Raw genomic sequence first — 17,112 nt, forward strand, 5'->3', positions numbered from 1 at the left:
AAATTATTATCTTGCAAAGCTGGGAGACTTGTCCTACCTCTGGGGACTTTCAGATATTAGACTGATGCAATACTTGTTCTTAGCCAAGTAAACTTTGTGCTATTTTTTTTGTTTCATTATGTATAAATATGTACATGCATTGTTTATAGACTGTGTATACTAAGCAAGGCCAGGTCTGATTCACAGCTGTGAAATTAATCATGCTCTATGTACAGGGGATTTCAGGGAAAATTGTTTTATATCAGTACTCTGACTCTTCACAGTGTTCCTTTTCATGGATGGTAAAGCTTTAAAGCAAGACAGCACAAGTGGTAAATTAAATCTATGATTATGTAACAGGCTCAAAGAACAGAAGTCTAAAGGTACAAGCAAACAGAAGAGCAAAGTAACTGTCATGGTTTAACCCCAGCCAGCAACTAAACACCACACAGCCGCTCACTCACTCCCCCCCCACCCAGTGGGATGGCGGAGAAAATCGGGAAAAGAAGCAAAACCCGTGGGTTGAGATAAGAACGGTTTAATAGAACAGAAAAGAAGAAGCTAATAATGATAATGATAACACTAATAAAATGACAACAGCAATAATGAAAGGATTGGAATGTACAAATGATGCACAGTGCAATTGCTCACCACCCGCCGACCGACACCCAGCCAGTCCCCGAGCGGCGAATCTCTGCCCCCACTTCCCCGTTCCTATACTAGATGGGACGTCACATGGTATGGAATACACCGTTGGCCACTTTGGGTCAGGTGCCCTGGCTGTGTCCTGTGCCAACTTCTTGTGCCCCTCCAGCTTTCTGGCTGGCTGGGCATGAGAAGCTGAAAAATCCTTGACTTTAGTCTAAACACTACTTAGCAACAACTGAAGACATTAGTGTTATCAACATTCTTCACATACTGAACTCAAAACATAGCACTGTACCAGCTACTAGGAAGACAGTTAACTCTATCCCAGCTGAAACCAGGACAGTAACTTAAAACATGTATTGAAACATAAACATACAAGCTTCAAAGCATAAGTCAACAGCTCAATACATTAACTATTTGGCATAAGAAAGACATTTATTCTACAAACTATTCCTTCAGCAATCTCCTTCTCTGATGCAGATAGCAATGCACAACAATGGAAAGTTGGAAGTCCTGCCTGAATGTGCAGGTAACAGGACCTCAAATGGAAAATGATCAATGGTACCTCTCAAAGTGTGAATCCAGATTAGTTTGTAAACAGCTTCCATGCATCATAACAGCAGCAAATGCTTTTTGCTGGTTCATAGCCTGAATTGCACCTTTTAGAGTTGTGCCACTGGTGATTTTCTAAAATTACTTTGATCATGAGGCAGCACAAACAAAAGGGATTAAAATTTGTCTTTCTTTTACAGTCAGGGAAATAAGAACTCAGGGTTCTAAACACACAGGCAATTTTTTAGTAAAGTAACATCTATGTCTTTCAAACATGGAAGAAGTTCTACTTCCACATATGTTGTGTGGGATTATTGGAAAGAAATCAACAATCAACAAGGTGGCCTGTGCAGTGAGATTCATTGCTAACGCCTTGTAACACCATAGAAAATGCAATGCCACAGGACCTATGGGACCAACGTTCCCCTAGAAGAGAAGTTATGGACTGAGCAGGATCCGCATAGCACTGGAAATGACACTATACAATGAAGACAACTGAGTCCTGCACATCAATTCTTCATTTTATCCAAAGAGATCTAGAGACATGTCTCTAGATGTAGAAGTGTTGGATGGCAGAGTCCCTGGCCACTTGTGCAAAATACGTTCCTTCTTCACTCTTCTTTTTCATCCTTCTACCCAAGAAAGACTTGTTCAGAGGTATTCTGGATGAGGGGCTGTGATCCAGTAACAACCCTAACTGAGACAGGAGCACAAGATCAGGAGCTTCAAAGAAGATCTAATCTCATTAGATCACTCAGCAGGCTGACCCAGACTTAATAAAAATAGCCAACGGATGGAGTCAGATGCTTCTGAACAATAATTCTGAAAGCGTGTGTACTCAGCAAAGATCCTATAGTCACAGGACTTTTACGTCCCTTTGCTTGAGATCCACAGCCTAGGTCTCTCTCCAGAGCCAGGTGGTTAGCATCTTTCTAAGAAATCCTGGGAAGAGATCAGGCAGCTCCCTCTAAAACAGTTTGCACCAGTAAGACTCCAGTCATTCCTCTCCCTAATCACTAATTACAGAGTAAAACTTCCTCCTGCTTTCTCTGATTCCAACATCCTTCTTTTTGAATGCAGCTCCAGTGTATGAAGGGGAGGTTACCAGCATGTGGGATCCCCTGTAGGCCTTCATTACGGTACTGTCTTTTACTGAGAACAGGTTGGGCATAGAAAGAGTGATGGGAATGGTCTGACCGACAGAGTATTATGTGAAAGAGAGAAAATCACCCCACTAACAACTATGTTTAAGAAAACCAAAAAATTTGGCACCTAAGCCTGGAAGAGGGTTTCAAGCACTAAACTGTAGTTTCGTAGACATTCTTAACTGCAGCCTTGAGATGTACACCAAAACACTTCGGTGAAAGAATCTCACAGAAAACTGCTGCTTTGGCATTTCCTATTAACTGTCTTAGTACTGTTGAGCCAGTTTGCAGAGCCTGTCTCCAACTGAGTACGCAGGATACAGAGCAGAGATCTGACTCTGCCTTGTGAATATCATCCCCATATATATGGCACCTGAATTTTAGGCAGTGCAATGTTAAGCTGAATCAGCCCCTAACTCTTACCTGAAATTCAAGTGAACCAAAGAAAAAAAATTTTTTTGACCCATTGAACACTGGACTTCAGCAACTCTAAACATTTTTGAGAATTAAAATTTTTATGTTAATTCTCTGGTTAACAATTTTTACTGGAAGGTCTAGATTTCTGGTTTAAAATAGTAGAGTGGAAAAGATTTTTGAAAGAAGAGTAAAATCATAAACTTAACAGCTGAAATTTGTAGAACTCATTGTTCTTCCTGAAGGCATAGGCCCACGTAGGGAACAAGAGGTCATTAAAGTTAATAGTTTTCCATTCCATCTATCCATACTAATTTTAGGACTTTACTGCTTCAGACTTTTGAAGCCAATTCGTACTGAAATCATGATGTGCCATACAAAATAGGAATTGGAACATGCTTATTTTTTTGGCTCATGACAGTTAAGTAGGTGAAATCATCCTGTTTTAATTACAAAGCAACTCCCCCTCCAACTATGTTTCTTATGTTTAATGTTTTTCCCCTAATAAAATGCAAAGGATTATTACTATATAGAAAAACTTATGTCATTTCTTGACAAAGAAGAAATATATTTCCTGTCTACCATGTGTCTAAATATTGTTCACTTTTCTAGTTCAAACAATATCACCAAGTCAAGAGTAGCTTTTGCATAAAGCAGGATTTGACCTCGTTTAAGTCCATCATGAAGAAATTTAGGGAAAATGAGTAATATGCTGAGAAATGTTAGTCTGAAGTCACAGGACAGGAAAAGTGGTTTGTAGCAGTCATCTTCATGATAGAAGTACATTTCCTTGTATTTAATAAAAGTAAGATGGGCTACTCAGAACCAGGTTATGTTCCCCATTACAATCCCTACAAACAAAAGAACTGCCCCCCATCCTACATGTCAAGTATTCATTACATATTTTTGATTTGCACCTTTAAGTGCCAACTGATATAAAAGACATTATGTCAAACATTTCTCATAACTGTTGTAAAAGCTTGTATCCTGAAAGTGCCATGTCTTGGGCTCAGAAAACATGTAATTCTACTTAGAAGTAGATTTCTCCTGCAAAAGCAAATGCTATGGGCATTGATTCAGAAGGACAGCTGTCAGAGAAGAAGGAGTTATGTTCTTTTCTTGATGTCTATCTCGGTGCCAGATTGTATCCTCAGAGGCAAGAAACTTGGATTCAAAGCTCCTTAAAAGTGAAGTCTACTAGGCACATTCATCTTTCAAGAAGAGGGCCTCAGCTACCAAACTCTTAAGGTGTTGCCTGCTCCTCCTGGTGGAGCTTTTGAAATAGCTTCTGTCTGGATTGGGAGCAAAGGAACTTACTTCTCCCGGTCTGTGAGCACACTGTTCACCTGAGAAGAGTCTCTATTCCCACTGTTGTTTCTGTGGTTTACATGATTCCTCCTTGTATAACAAGCATAAACAGCCCTAGAGAAGGAAATAAAATTTGCAATCCTTTGCTGATGTCCAGAATAGGAAATCATATTCCTTTCTTCACATTCAATAAATTATTGAAGATTTCCATGAAAAATAGAAAGTAAGATGTTGACCATTTCAGTACTAGGAAAAACAGTGAACTAACATTTCATACGACCTGAAACAATGCTTCAACTGTTGCTTTGTTAATGACACTTTTAATCATAGAATCATAGAATCATTTAGGTTGGAAAAGATCCTTAAGATCATCGAGTCCAACCATTAATGTTTGTCTTTATTTGTTTTGAAAGGGAAAGTTTAAAGAGTTTTCCAAGCTGTGAATCCTTATCTCAAATACAGTGAAACATATGAGCATCTGTAATACAAAATCTCTCTTTTCCTCAAATATGTTATTAACAGATGTCTGCCTCCCGCACATTCTGCAAACTGCTTACAGGTGGCAGGGAAATTGTTTTAAAACACTATAACAAAGACTCAGACTAAGCTTGTACCACCTACCCAGAGAGACCTTAAAAGATCCCCAGAAAGTCATCACAGAAGAATAACACAAGGTATTAGAAACAGAAGGGCATTCTTCAAGAAATGGAAAATGCTTTCAAGCAAGGGAAGTGGAATTAAGCATAAACTCTGGCAAGTCTAGAATAAGATAGGCCAAAAATCACTTTGTTAAATAATTGTATGAGGGATAAAAACGGTGAATAAAAATTCTTTAAACATATCAAAAGCAGGAAGCATGCCAGTTTGTCTTCAGGGCTGATAAGTGATATAAAAGGTAAAAAAGAATTTCTCCAACAAGATGCAGTCATAGCAAAAATACTAAGTGAATTATTTGCATTGGTGTTCACTATAGAGGAACGTAGGTAAGCTCTGACACTGAGCCTTTCCTTATGGCAGACAAATCCAAGGAAATAACTCAAACTGAAGTGTGCTTAGAAGAGTTTTAGACTTTTGATGAGGTTTTTATCATTTATAACATGAAGAAAGCAAAATAGTTTTCCCTTGAAAACTCAAAATCAGATTATATTTCAGATTGTCAGAATTGCTCAAATCAGCTTGGATGCTGAAACAGTGAAGGTGCTGAATGAAATGGTGGATTTTCAAAGAATCTGTCAGGAGATATCCAGGAAACTGCACACTAGTAAGCATCTTTTGTCTTGGACCAAGCAACTAAACTGCATAATGAACCACATTAATAAATATGATGTAATAGGGAATACTCAACATGAGTTTTGCTAGAAGAAATTGTGCTTCAGTACAGACTGTTTGAGAGAAACAAGAATTACAGGTGAGCTACCTAATATACATGGATTTTCAAAGAACTTTCAAAAAGTTCCTAAACTTCTTAACCTAACAGGAAAGGTCCCTGCACAGATTAATGGTCAGTTAAAAGCTGGGAAACAAATAATGGGAACAAATAATGTGAAATGTTACTAGTGGTAACCCATGAAGGTCTGCACCCATGAAGATCAGTGCATGTAGCTAAACATAATTGGCCTGGGGTGAAGAGGAACAGAAAAACTTTGTTGATATACATCTTTTCAAGGCAGTCATGCCAGACACTGACTTTAGAAAGTTGCAGATATCATATGATACTGAATGATTAGATATTAAAAAGTCAAATGTAAATTAAGTGTTGATAAATACAAACTAGTTAAAAGAAAGTCTAGTTACTAGTATGTCATGATGGACTTCAGATAAACTGCTTTCAGTGAGGAAAGGATTCTTTGGATCATTGTTATTTCTCTAGAATCACCAGTTCAATGATCACCAGCAATCAGAGGAAAATAGAATGCTAGTAAAGACAGAATAAGAAACCTTGTACCACTGTAGAAATCCATGGCAAACACAGGCCTTCTATCCTATGTAAAGTACTCCTTACCATCTCCCTCTCCAAATAAATACAGTAAAACTTGTAAAGGTATAGAGAGCTATGACAGGGATGATGAGAGGTAAGGAATGCTTTCCATATGAGAATATTTTAAATAGACTAGAACTTTTCTCAGAAAAAGAAGGAACTGAGAGTGATTTGATAGGTTGTAAAATCATGAATGGGCTGGAGAAAGTGACTGGGGAATAATCATTCACTGTATTTTATAACACGAGGATGAGAAAGCACCAAGTAGAATTATCAGGCAGTAGGTTTGAAGGAAGTAAAAGGAGTACTTTTTCACAAAACACCTCATTATATTGTGGAACTCACTGCCACAGGTTACTTCCATTGCCAGAAGTGTAAATGGGTTCAAAAACACATTAAACAAATTAAAGATTGGAAGATCCATCAAAAACTAATAAACCTGATGATGTGGTGCAATCTTCAGTTTGAGAAAGCCCCAACGAGAGATGGCTGGAAGCTGCATGGCTGTGCAGTTACCAAAGCATTTGCTCACCACTATCAACAACATGATATTGGCACAGACGAGTTTTAAATCTGACTAAAAACAGTTGGTTTTATATTTTTAACTTTTGTCACAGTTTCCAGTGAGTTCCCATTACCTTGAGCACAATTCCTGAGGTACATTGCCCCTGTGTTCACCCTTTAGTGACTAGCTTCATCTGACTTAATTTATTTGGGCCTATATGTTGCACATGTACATCTTCATTCATCTTCGACCCTTGGATTATACACATGAAGAGAAACCAACATTCATTTTAGGTCAAATCAGGACCACATTTCTCCCTCTGGAAGTACATGTCCCTTTCCCTTGGACACCTAGGTTTTTAAATTAGGCATCTCAGTTCCTTTGTAACAGTTGGGTAGGACAGATCTGGATGGTAGAGCAGTTTTACATTCCCTTGGCTTTATTAAAATAAAAAAGGAAAAAAAAAAAAAAAAAAAAAGAAAGGGGTGACAGGAAAGATGAGATGATATGTAAAAACAGAGGGAAACTATGAATACTAAGTTAAAAAAGAAATTGAAATAATTTCTGATGATTGTTAAAACTTGAGCTGGCCAACAACATCATGATGTAGTATTTTTTAAATATGTAACACATTTCCACACATGAAAATTTCAGTCTTTTAATTTTATTTTTAACCCACCTTTTCCAGCCTCCTATGTTTCAATAATACGAATAGAACACTGAAAATTATTCATCCATTAACCCCTTTCTTTGTCATTGAACTGCACAGGAATGCTATTGAAGGGGAAAAAAAAGTCACAGTTTATAAGGAATTTAACTGAAAGTACAATGAAGACTTTTTCATATTTTTAGAGAAGACCTAACAATCTAAGCAGAAACTGTAGTGATCGACTTTTTTTTCATCACATGCACTGTATTCTATTCCAGATATTATAAAGTATCTGTATACAGATCATTTCACAAAAATGATTCAATGCAACCGGCTCAGAAATAGAAAACAGCAAATAGTTCTACTAAACACATAAGAATAACATAGAAGACATTAACCTGAAGATATTGGGTTCATTTAAAGAACAGGGAACATCAGTACAATATGCCGATCAACAGTATTGCTTTAAATATGGAAACTAAATGCATTCAAAGTTTAACAAACACACTTTACTTGACTATTCTGGAAAAAGAGACAAAATGCAATAATGTGGTTTAATTATGTTACAATGTTACCAAGTCATATAAGACATGGCCCTTGTAGAGAATAAATCACCATATTTTCTCTGTTGGTTTCAATCTGTTAGGTATGCCATCAGCCCCATCTTTTCCTGTTATACAAGAGTTCAGGAAGGCATATGCTTTTCTCCATATATGGATAAAAGGGATCAGCCAAATAGAGATTTCCTCTGCATTATAGTACCTTTTAGCTCATTGGTAGCATTTTCAGGAGGACTTTTCTAATTCCAACTCCAATTCATCAGGGAACTGGTGAATGACTGATCAGTGTTTTAGAAAATGTTAATTTTCTTCACTAAGAGACCTATACTATTGTATTGCTATCAAAGAATGTAAGAGAGGCATCAGCTTTTGTAGAATGTGCTTTTATACTCACTTCATGGGCAAGTCCAGCCTCATCTGAAACAGCTCACGAAGTCATTAAGTCGTTCTTATAAACTTTGAGTATTTGCACCACTTGTCCAATTTATGTATGTCTAGGTTCCAGGGCCTACAAGAGTCTCTTTTAGGCCCCTGAAGTCAGTTCCCAACATCTGTCACCCATAAGCCAGGTAGTATCTTGAATTACTTCATGTATGGCTACAGTTTCAAACTTTGATGAAAACACATTTATTTATGGAAAAGTGTCCCGATTTTCATAGGTCCTGTACAATAAGCCTTTACCGAGGTTTTCTAGATAAAAATTTAAGCCCAAAGCAGGGAAGATTCTTTAGGTGCTTCAAAACAGATTAAAATGACCTATGTTGGCATATCTTTTTTTTTTTTTTTTTTTTTTTTTTTGCGAGGGAGCTTCTGTGAGAGTCATTTTGCCTCTACTATGGCAAAATAAAAAAAAGGTATGCTTTGACAATAGCCTGCCTGCCTTGTTGCCAGGATGCTATTGCTTTGTGTTTCAAACAGTTGGAGATTGAGAAAAGGTGTTCCCTTTCAGTACTCAAATTTCATGACACTCCGCGATTTTTTTCCCATCACATGGGAAATCCCACACAAGGGAGACGATATATATGAGTACAACTTGCAGTTACTTCGAGATGACAAATACCATGATGAAACAAAAGAAATTTCCCATTAAAATAAACCACATGTCAGATCTCAGCTCAGATTCAGCCAGCTCTCAACTAAGGACATATGCCTTAGCTGTAGATCACGGAGTAAATACATATCTGCTTTACTCAAAGTGGCCCGTAGAGAAACAAACAGAAATATGAGCTAGCGCTGACTATGAGAATAAACAGAAAAGCCTTCCAAGACCAGGCCATCTCATGCTTTTACCAATGTAGCCCTGAAAGGAAAAGATGCACACACCTCCTTGCCTTAGGCAATGCTTAATTACCTTATATCAAAATAAGCTGTGGAATTCAAGGCCAAACGTATCCAGTGAATGCTGGATCTCATACTGCTCAGGGTATTTCGTGTCACTGGATATAAAAACCATGAAGAACTGAACTGAACTTACCACAGGGTCCAGCAAAATATAATTAATTTCCTTCGCCATAACTAAACAGATTTCTCAGGGCCTCTATCCAATTAAAAATAATAAAAAATAAGTTTGGGGAGTAAAAGAAATACTGGAAATAGGGAAGAAAAAATGATAGAAAACTCCCCTGTTACAAGTGATTAGCTTTCTTTATCCTTTAATTAGGCAGACTGGCGAGATAAACTACATGCTTAGCATTCAGTTTAGTCCCCTCAGACTGACTCCATCCCCACAAAAAGCGATGCTGAAGTGCTTAGGAATTTTTTGATGGATTTTTTTTCCTTAGTACTGCATTGTTTCAACAAAAGGAAAAGATTTTTCAAAGTGTATACATTAACAAATTTTCTTTGGGCAAAGTTTCATGTCTACCAGGAAGAAAACTCAGAGCAGGAATGCTGTTACTGCTTCTACCTCCTCTGTCTTTCTTTCACTCCCTTAATCATACTCAATTCTCAATTTCATAAAAACTAATTTTGTCTTGACTCAGACATTCAACAAAATCTACACAACGATTACTTTCAGGTCAGCCTGCTTTGGTGTAATTCCTTAGATACACACTGGGGAATAATGTATTCCAGAAAAAACAGGTGAACTAACTTTCCTGATGTGAGAAAAAGAAGTCTTGAATGGCTGATAGGGTTTCAGGCCTGATATTTGAAATGTCCTGGCTGTAAGGTACATGCTGTCCTTCTTGGATGAAAAGTCAAGATTAATATTTTTCTAAAATATTCATTTCATTTAATTCAAGACCCAGTCATGAGTAAATTGTATAGTCCTTAGTAGGTCATCAATTTTTTTTTCTCAGCTGAAGTAGTTGAACATCTTTTAGGGAGTTCTTCTATGAATGGGACAATCGTTATCCACACACTTCATTGCAAAGAAATAGGAATAGATTGTTGTAGGGATCCTAATCCGTATGTAAAACTCCCATTCCAGTTGAAACAAGCACTATACAGTAACAGAAGTAACAGCAATTCTATTTGTGGTCTTCTTTAGGAAAGGAAAAAAAAAACACCACCAAAAAAAAACCCCAAACCCCATCCCAGACATGGTTGTATTTCACTGTAAAACTAGATAACTAAAATCATTTGTGGTGAAACTGAGTTTAAACAAAAGTCAGACAAGGCAAAATTACTATTGCATATTCAATGGATATACAGCAGTGCTTCAATACTCACTGTCCTAATTGCAAGGCTATACCTGTGATAGGTGGATGATAGCAAAAGTGTCCATTTCTATTATGGTGTTGACTTTACATTTCTTTAAAAGATCCATTGGTAATAGTTTTACTATTTTCTATTTTTGCCACAAACATACATTTATTGCTAACACTTCTAGCTAGATATCTTGGGTTTAAACTTAAATAATAAATGTTTACTTAATTTTTAAAACATTATGTTTATTACATTTTAAAAGCACACACATGCACTCACTGATCCTTTTTGGATCAAAATTTGATGAATTAAAATTTAACTTTTTAAGCAGAATCTGCACAAACCACACGTGCTTTGGGAATTCATTTTGTTCTCTGCTTCAGGATGTTTTATGCAATTCATTTATGTACCATTCAGTAGAAAGCAGGAGAATCAGCTATATAGGTAAGATAAGGCACAGAAGACATATAAGGTAGAAGTATTTGTATAGCTAATGCTTTCAGGGATAGGCTGAATTTCCAAGGTTTTGGTTCAGTTATTGATTAAAAATAATTTATTCTTGATTATTCATATTAAATTATCTACATTCTTTCTCATGGCCTTCAGTATATATTCGAGTATGGAATACCTCGAAGCTGTGGGATGTTAACAGTCCCTCTGCCTTTTGCTAGGTAGGCACAAATTAATTCCTGTAGACGTTTCACTCTGGGTAACTCATCTGATACCATCAACCCCGGTTTCTTTTTGCTGGGAAACTACTAAGATTCTCACACTTGTTTGCCATCAGAGGCAGTGGTGGTATCCACAGCATTTTTACATACATTTTTCACTTGTGAGGATGAAAAAAGAAAATATTCAGCTGAGTTTGCTTTAAGCATGAGACATAATTATAGAATCCCATCAAGCCATAGTAGATTTTAATATATAATTGGAAATCAAGATAGTAAAGTCATGAGCAATAACAAAACACAAATTAAGATAATACTTTATGTATTCCCATGTAGAGATCAGCTCCAAAATAAATTGTAGATCTTGTTGAACCATGAGTAGGTAGATCATGTTATGGCTCCTCTGCCCAGAGTGACTTTCCCCTTGAACATTATCATTCCCTGAAAAAAGCATTTAAGCTGAATCCAAATCAGAAACCATATGATTTTATACTCATAGTCTGTGGTTCTGGCCTATATTAAAAAATAAAAATTTAAAAATTGCTTGTAGTCCAAGGACCATAATGATCCAAAAGTCTTAAAATGATATGCTGACTAAAACCTACTGAAGACTGAACATAAAGACATTTTTTTCTTCCACGTATTTCAGCTTTCATTGTATTCCATGATTTCCTGTATTTGCTAAATTTTATACTATGTTTGGTTTTACCTCTCATAACTATTTGGAAAAATGAATATTTCACATTAGTATCATGACACATGATATTTCTTTCTCTTTCATGTCCCACAGACAGTAAGTCACCTGCCTCTCTTTTTTCTCTCCCATGTAATACAGCTAACTTAGTCGTTCTCCTGTGAACACCTCCTCCTTCATCTTTGTTTCACAGTTATTAACAATCTTTTCTCCCCAAAGATCTAATTGATAACATGTTTAGTAGATCTTGGAGCAATCTCTTTCTGGCTTTGAGGGTTGCAGCATTTCAGACCTGAAGAAAGGCTTTTGTGCTGGAAACCCTATTTATTCAAACTATATCAGCTGCTCTAATAAAGGTGTTCCCTAACAGGAAGCTGTCTCTCAGTGAGGACACCAATTCATGAATAAAAAAATCTGGTTTTTGTTATCCATTAATCTATCTTTTATTTTTAGCTCAATAATAAAAAAAAAGATGAAATGTGACTAGCAACTAATATAGTGCTAATATAATGTGGCTAGCACAGTATGACTGACAACTAATCACGTACCACTAAGAATAAATAATTCATGACTTTGTGAATAACCACTGAAATGTAATGTATTCACAAATATAAAGATCATTGATAATTACAAGTAAAAAAAGAAGTATACAGAAGTTAGTATCAATGACTTAGAAAATGAAAGACTAACTTTTCAATGAACAACCCAGCTGAGGCTATATCAAAAACTTGGAGGCATCATCTTTACAATTATAGATGGAGCTGTATGATTTCACCTTTTTTGGTATTATATTTCAAAAACTCTTTGTTGAAAGAAATGGCGTGATGGAGACAGAAGTGATGAATGCACTGAAAAATTGCTTCCTGTCATAAATGACTTTATAAACCTACTGGGAAATTTTTCATGTCTACATCTGGTAGATGGTGACTAATGCAGGATAATCAAATTAGGAATCATTCAGCCAGTAGGGACTAGTGACCACACGAAGGTCCAGTGACTAAAGCAAGATTAGAAGTTGATATGTGTAAATCACAACTGATTCTAATCAGAAGCAGATGCCTGATTTCAGACAGGTCTTCATGGACAAGATGTCAAAAAAGATTAGAAATAATCAAGTAGACGGAGACAATGAAATGCAGACTACATTATAGTACAAACAATTGATGGAATTCTATGCAAGTAGGTATGCATAGTTTAAGTGCACACTGTCCACAGGGAATATATATAACAACAAATAAATTACTTTCTACTTGAAGTTGTGTAATTTAAATGAATAATATTTAATGTGCATATCATGTAAACATATTGTGAAAATGTGGAATAGCTGATTAATTTGGACATATGAGATAATATTCCCATTCTCTGATTTTTCTGTGGGCTAGCACCATTAGAATCAAGCATTTGTTGTTAATTTATAGACTAATAATATGCTTTTGAGGATTACATGTTTATATTTATCTTAAAAGAATTCTAACTGCAAAATAAATTTGCTGTGGTATTTATTATCTCAATTTCTTTGTTTTCTTCTGGAAATTTTACTGCAACTCCATGAAACCTTTCTATAATTACTGATACATATCTTTGTTTTCATTTTACAGGTCCTATGTGGAATGTGTACCAGTGCCTAATGAAGAATACAGGTGCTAAATAAAGGGACAGTATAATTTTTTCTATTCTAGTCATTTTCACAAGCCATTGTCATAGTTTAGGGGTATTGAGTATAGTTATGTGTCTCCATCAGTACTTTGAAGAATAAATACTAAACATATAACACCTCCTTCTCATCCTCCCTTATTCACATAGGCACAGAGAACTAAATATCATGAATCATATGTTTTATTACACAGGTTTGAATTTATGCAGTACATCTTATACAGAGAATGGTCTAAACTGTATCTGGAAGGATATATTTTGCCATAGAAGGATTTCTAGTGCTAGCAGAAGACAAAAATACACTCTATATAAAGCCATGAGAATATTTTATTGGTAATAAGCACAACAGTGAGCATTGAGAAAAGAAGTTTGACATTCAGATAGCAGAGATTTTAGCAAAGTGCTTGTGAAAAGCCAGGGTATAGGTTAACTTTACTAAATGAGATATTTTTATGATTCTTCAAGTTTTAGTTCTTTTCTACTTTTGATTAGGTGATTTTCAGACTCCGATTGTTTGCCAACTTCTCAGTCTCAATATTCGTGTGACTCATTACACATTACTCACACTTTTTGATTGGCCAGCTAAGTCTCACATGGCTCCATCTCCTGTCTGGATGACTATTTAACACACAAATGATATTTGCTGATATTTAATCATAATTCTGTACGTAAATTCTCCTGTGAGTTGAGATTTAAAGGAACACATACACAAACACTACACTGACATAAATGTTCTTCTAAGCCAAAGAACAATTTAGACAAAGTAAGAGTTGGAGAATATTAGTAAAAATGTGAGTTAGAGGCTTTCCTGCAAACTGGGTGGGTGGGAATAGACTGAGCATAAAATAAAGTTACATGTTTACTTTTCCTGACTGAAAGGGCCATAAAAAAAAAAAAAAATCAAATGGATTTTTCCACCAATGTCTATGAGTTAAATGTTCTTTATTGATTTTAATGGTAGGATCTTCAATATGGGTTTGGGCATAATGCAAAAGTTTGTTTCCGCTATCACACTTATAATATGCCTGGAATCCTTAGAGGTAAATATGATGACATTTGAGTAATAATCCTGCACCACTAAAAACAATGTCAGTAACAGCAGGCTCAAGCTGCTGGCTGCTATTAGAGCACATATAAGTCATATATACTAAACATAGTGTCACTAATCCAGGGATGAAATCATACTCCAGTGCAGAAAATAGGAACTTTGACTTACCCAGCCATATACAATAGTTTCCTAAAGATCAAGACAAATGTTTGTACTTGTACTGTTTGTACAATGACTGATAGATTAAGAAAAAAAAGGAATTTGTGTGAGTGTGTATAAGATATATTTAGAAGGATAAACTCATGACTCAAAACACATGTATAATTAACATCTAAGTCCTTTTCAGCTTCTGAATGCAAACACTTAGAAGCAGGAGAAATTAGCAAAAGCAGCAAGTATATTACACACACTCAACAGACAGGATTTTTGAGCATGAAAAAAACCCACTCTTTTGTTAATTCTTTGAATCAACAACATATGTTGTTTACTTATTGTTGCATCTTGCAGAAAAAATAAAGTTGGCTTCAGAAAATAATGAGCAGATGAATTTTGAAGAAAAAGGACTGTGTGGCTAGAATTACGAATACCAGACAGTAATGCCATTATACTGTGGGCTTAAGGTTTTTCCACAGCAAAATAATAGCCTGCCAGGCAGACAAACAAATTAGCTGATGATGGACCTCCCTTCCACAACTAACCTTTAATCCAAGACAGCCCATTTAACTAATGAGGAATCCTCCTCTTGTATTACTATGATAATATGAAAGTGGTGTGGAACCGATAAGCTGAAAAGAGTCAGTCAAGTTTTTGACCTTTCTCAGAAGTGCCTTTGACATCAGCTAGATGAGAATGTGAGGACTCAGCCATTTGAGTAAGTCTCCAGTGATCTGCCCCTAGAAAGTCTCAAATAACTTCCTTAGTCATAACAGGCACTTTGGCCTGACTCACAAAACAGACTAGCATGCAAGTTCAACTCCCACTTAAAATTGTTAGTGGTTTGAGTTCATCTCACTTAGCTTTAACCAGCTTAAATATAGGGGTCTAGTCTAAACCAGTCCCTTTCCAAAATCCCCACATAAGTTCCTAAAAAATTCTCAGTTTCTGAATTTTCCTCATGAAGTCCTTAGAATTCTGCTCTGAGGCATGTGCTTATTTTGAGTTAAATATCGTAAAATATCTTAGCAGCTATCCTATACTTTACTGCTTTTGGACTCGCAAAACAGTTTTCCAACCTCTGACATCTGTTGACCAGCAAGTTCAGAGTACATGCGAATCCTCACAGAGGTAAAGGAGGACGAAGTGCTACCCTTCCTCTACACAAACTTTTATCTATTTGATTGCTCAGATGATGGAGCATTCAGCCTTTTATTCCACTGTCACATGATATGGCTTGAACTTACTTCCTTCACATTACAGTAGGACTTAGTAAATGTGCTAAGTAGTAAACTCTTTGGAAAGAGGGAAGAAAGAGAGAACACAGATTTTCTTTCTTTTTCCAATTTTTACTCAAGCTGGTCTAATTTTCACATAATGAAATAAGACTAAGCCAAGAAGCGGGTGAGTGTATTTTGTCCTGAAGGCTGTGGAAATAAGTGTGAAAACATGTCTAAAATGTAATGTAAGTCTAATCAGAATTTGCATGACAAAAGCAAGATATCATAATGGAATTGAGAATGTTGCATTAGTACTGTTTGCAAAAAATGGACAGAACTGTGGATACATGTTTTGGGGCAGGTGTTCTCTTTAACTCACTTATCATTGAGTACAATGTTATCTCACTTTTTGGCAGCTCTGCGAGAAGACTTCAGTGTCAAAAAAGAAGTAAAAGGAGGGATAAAAATATACAAAGGTTTCTTTGCCCTTAATTTTTTTAAGTCCACATTATAAGAGATTCCATGATAAAGAATGGATTTAAAATAAAGACCTTGGAATCAGAGGTTTTCTTCCAAATCAGCCCTTGTGTCTTTGATATCCAGAGTTAATGACAAACAGCTCAGCGCATCGTTCATTTTTCTCATGCCGTCACTGTGGATCTGCTCTGAAAAAACTTCATAACATGCTCTGATACTCAGGGAGGAACACTGGGACAAAGCAGTAAGAATTTGTTTGTACTGCTGCGATGACTTTACCAGTCCTGGTTTGCATGACTTTGTTTCTAATTTCTAAAGAAATGTTTAGCCATCCAACCAAGTATAGCTGTCTTTCTAACTATACTTAATCAAAGGCAAAGGCCTAGGTAAGCATATCATGAAAGGGACAATGCTTTTGGTTTATTGTTTGATACAATCAATAGGGCTGTATCAAAGACTACTGCCATTATTTTCTTCAAGTTTTGTTCTGGATTAAAAACATCATGAATTATCAGAAAGAGACCTATTTGTTCATAAGCTCCTCTCATTCCCACAGTACAATAGTATTTGAAATGATGTATTCTCCCTTGAAGGTGGAGCTTCCGTGGTTCCTCTTAGCCTGCTGTTCCACACTCCACAGATCTCACGCTTATGAAATTGGTGATTAATTGTGCCCTGCTCTTTCATTTTCTTATCTATTACTCCAAATTCTTCTCTCTGCCTCATTCTTTCTTTGTTAAGGTGTTGCTTCGGTATCGTAACTGGTGGTGGAGGCTTTGAGATGTATTGCCCATAAAGTTCCCATGAGCAAG

The sequence above is a fragment of the Harpia harpyja genome, chromosome 6 (genome assembly GCF_026419915.1).
Source record: "Harpia harpyja isolate bHarHar1 chromosome 6, bHarHar1 primary haplotype, whole genome shotgun sequence".
NCBI classification, from domain to species: domain Eukaryota; kingdom Metazoa; phylum Chordata; class Aves; order Accipitriformes; family Accipitridae; genus Harpia; species Harpia harpyja.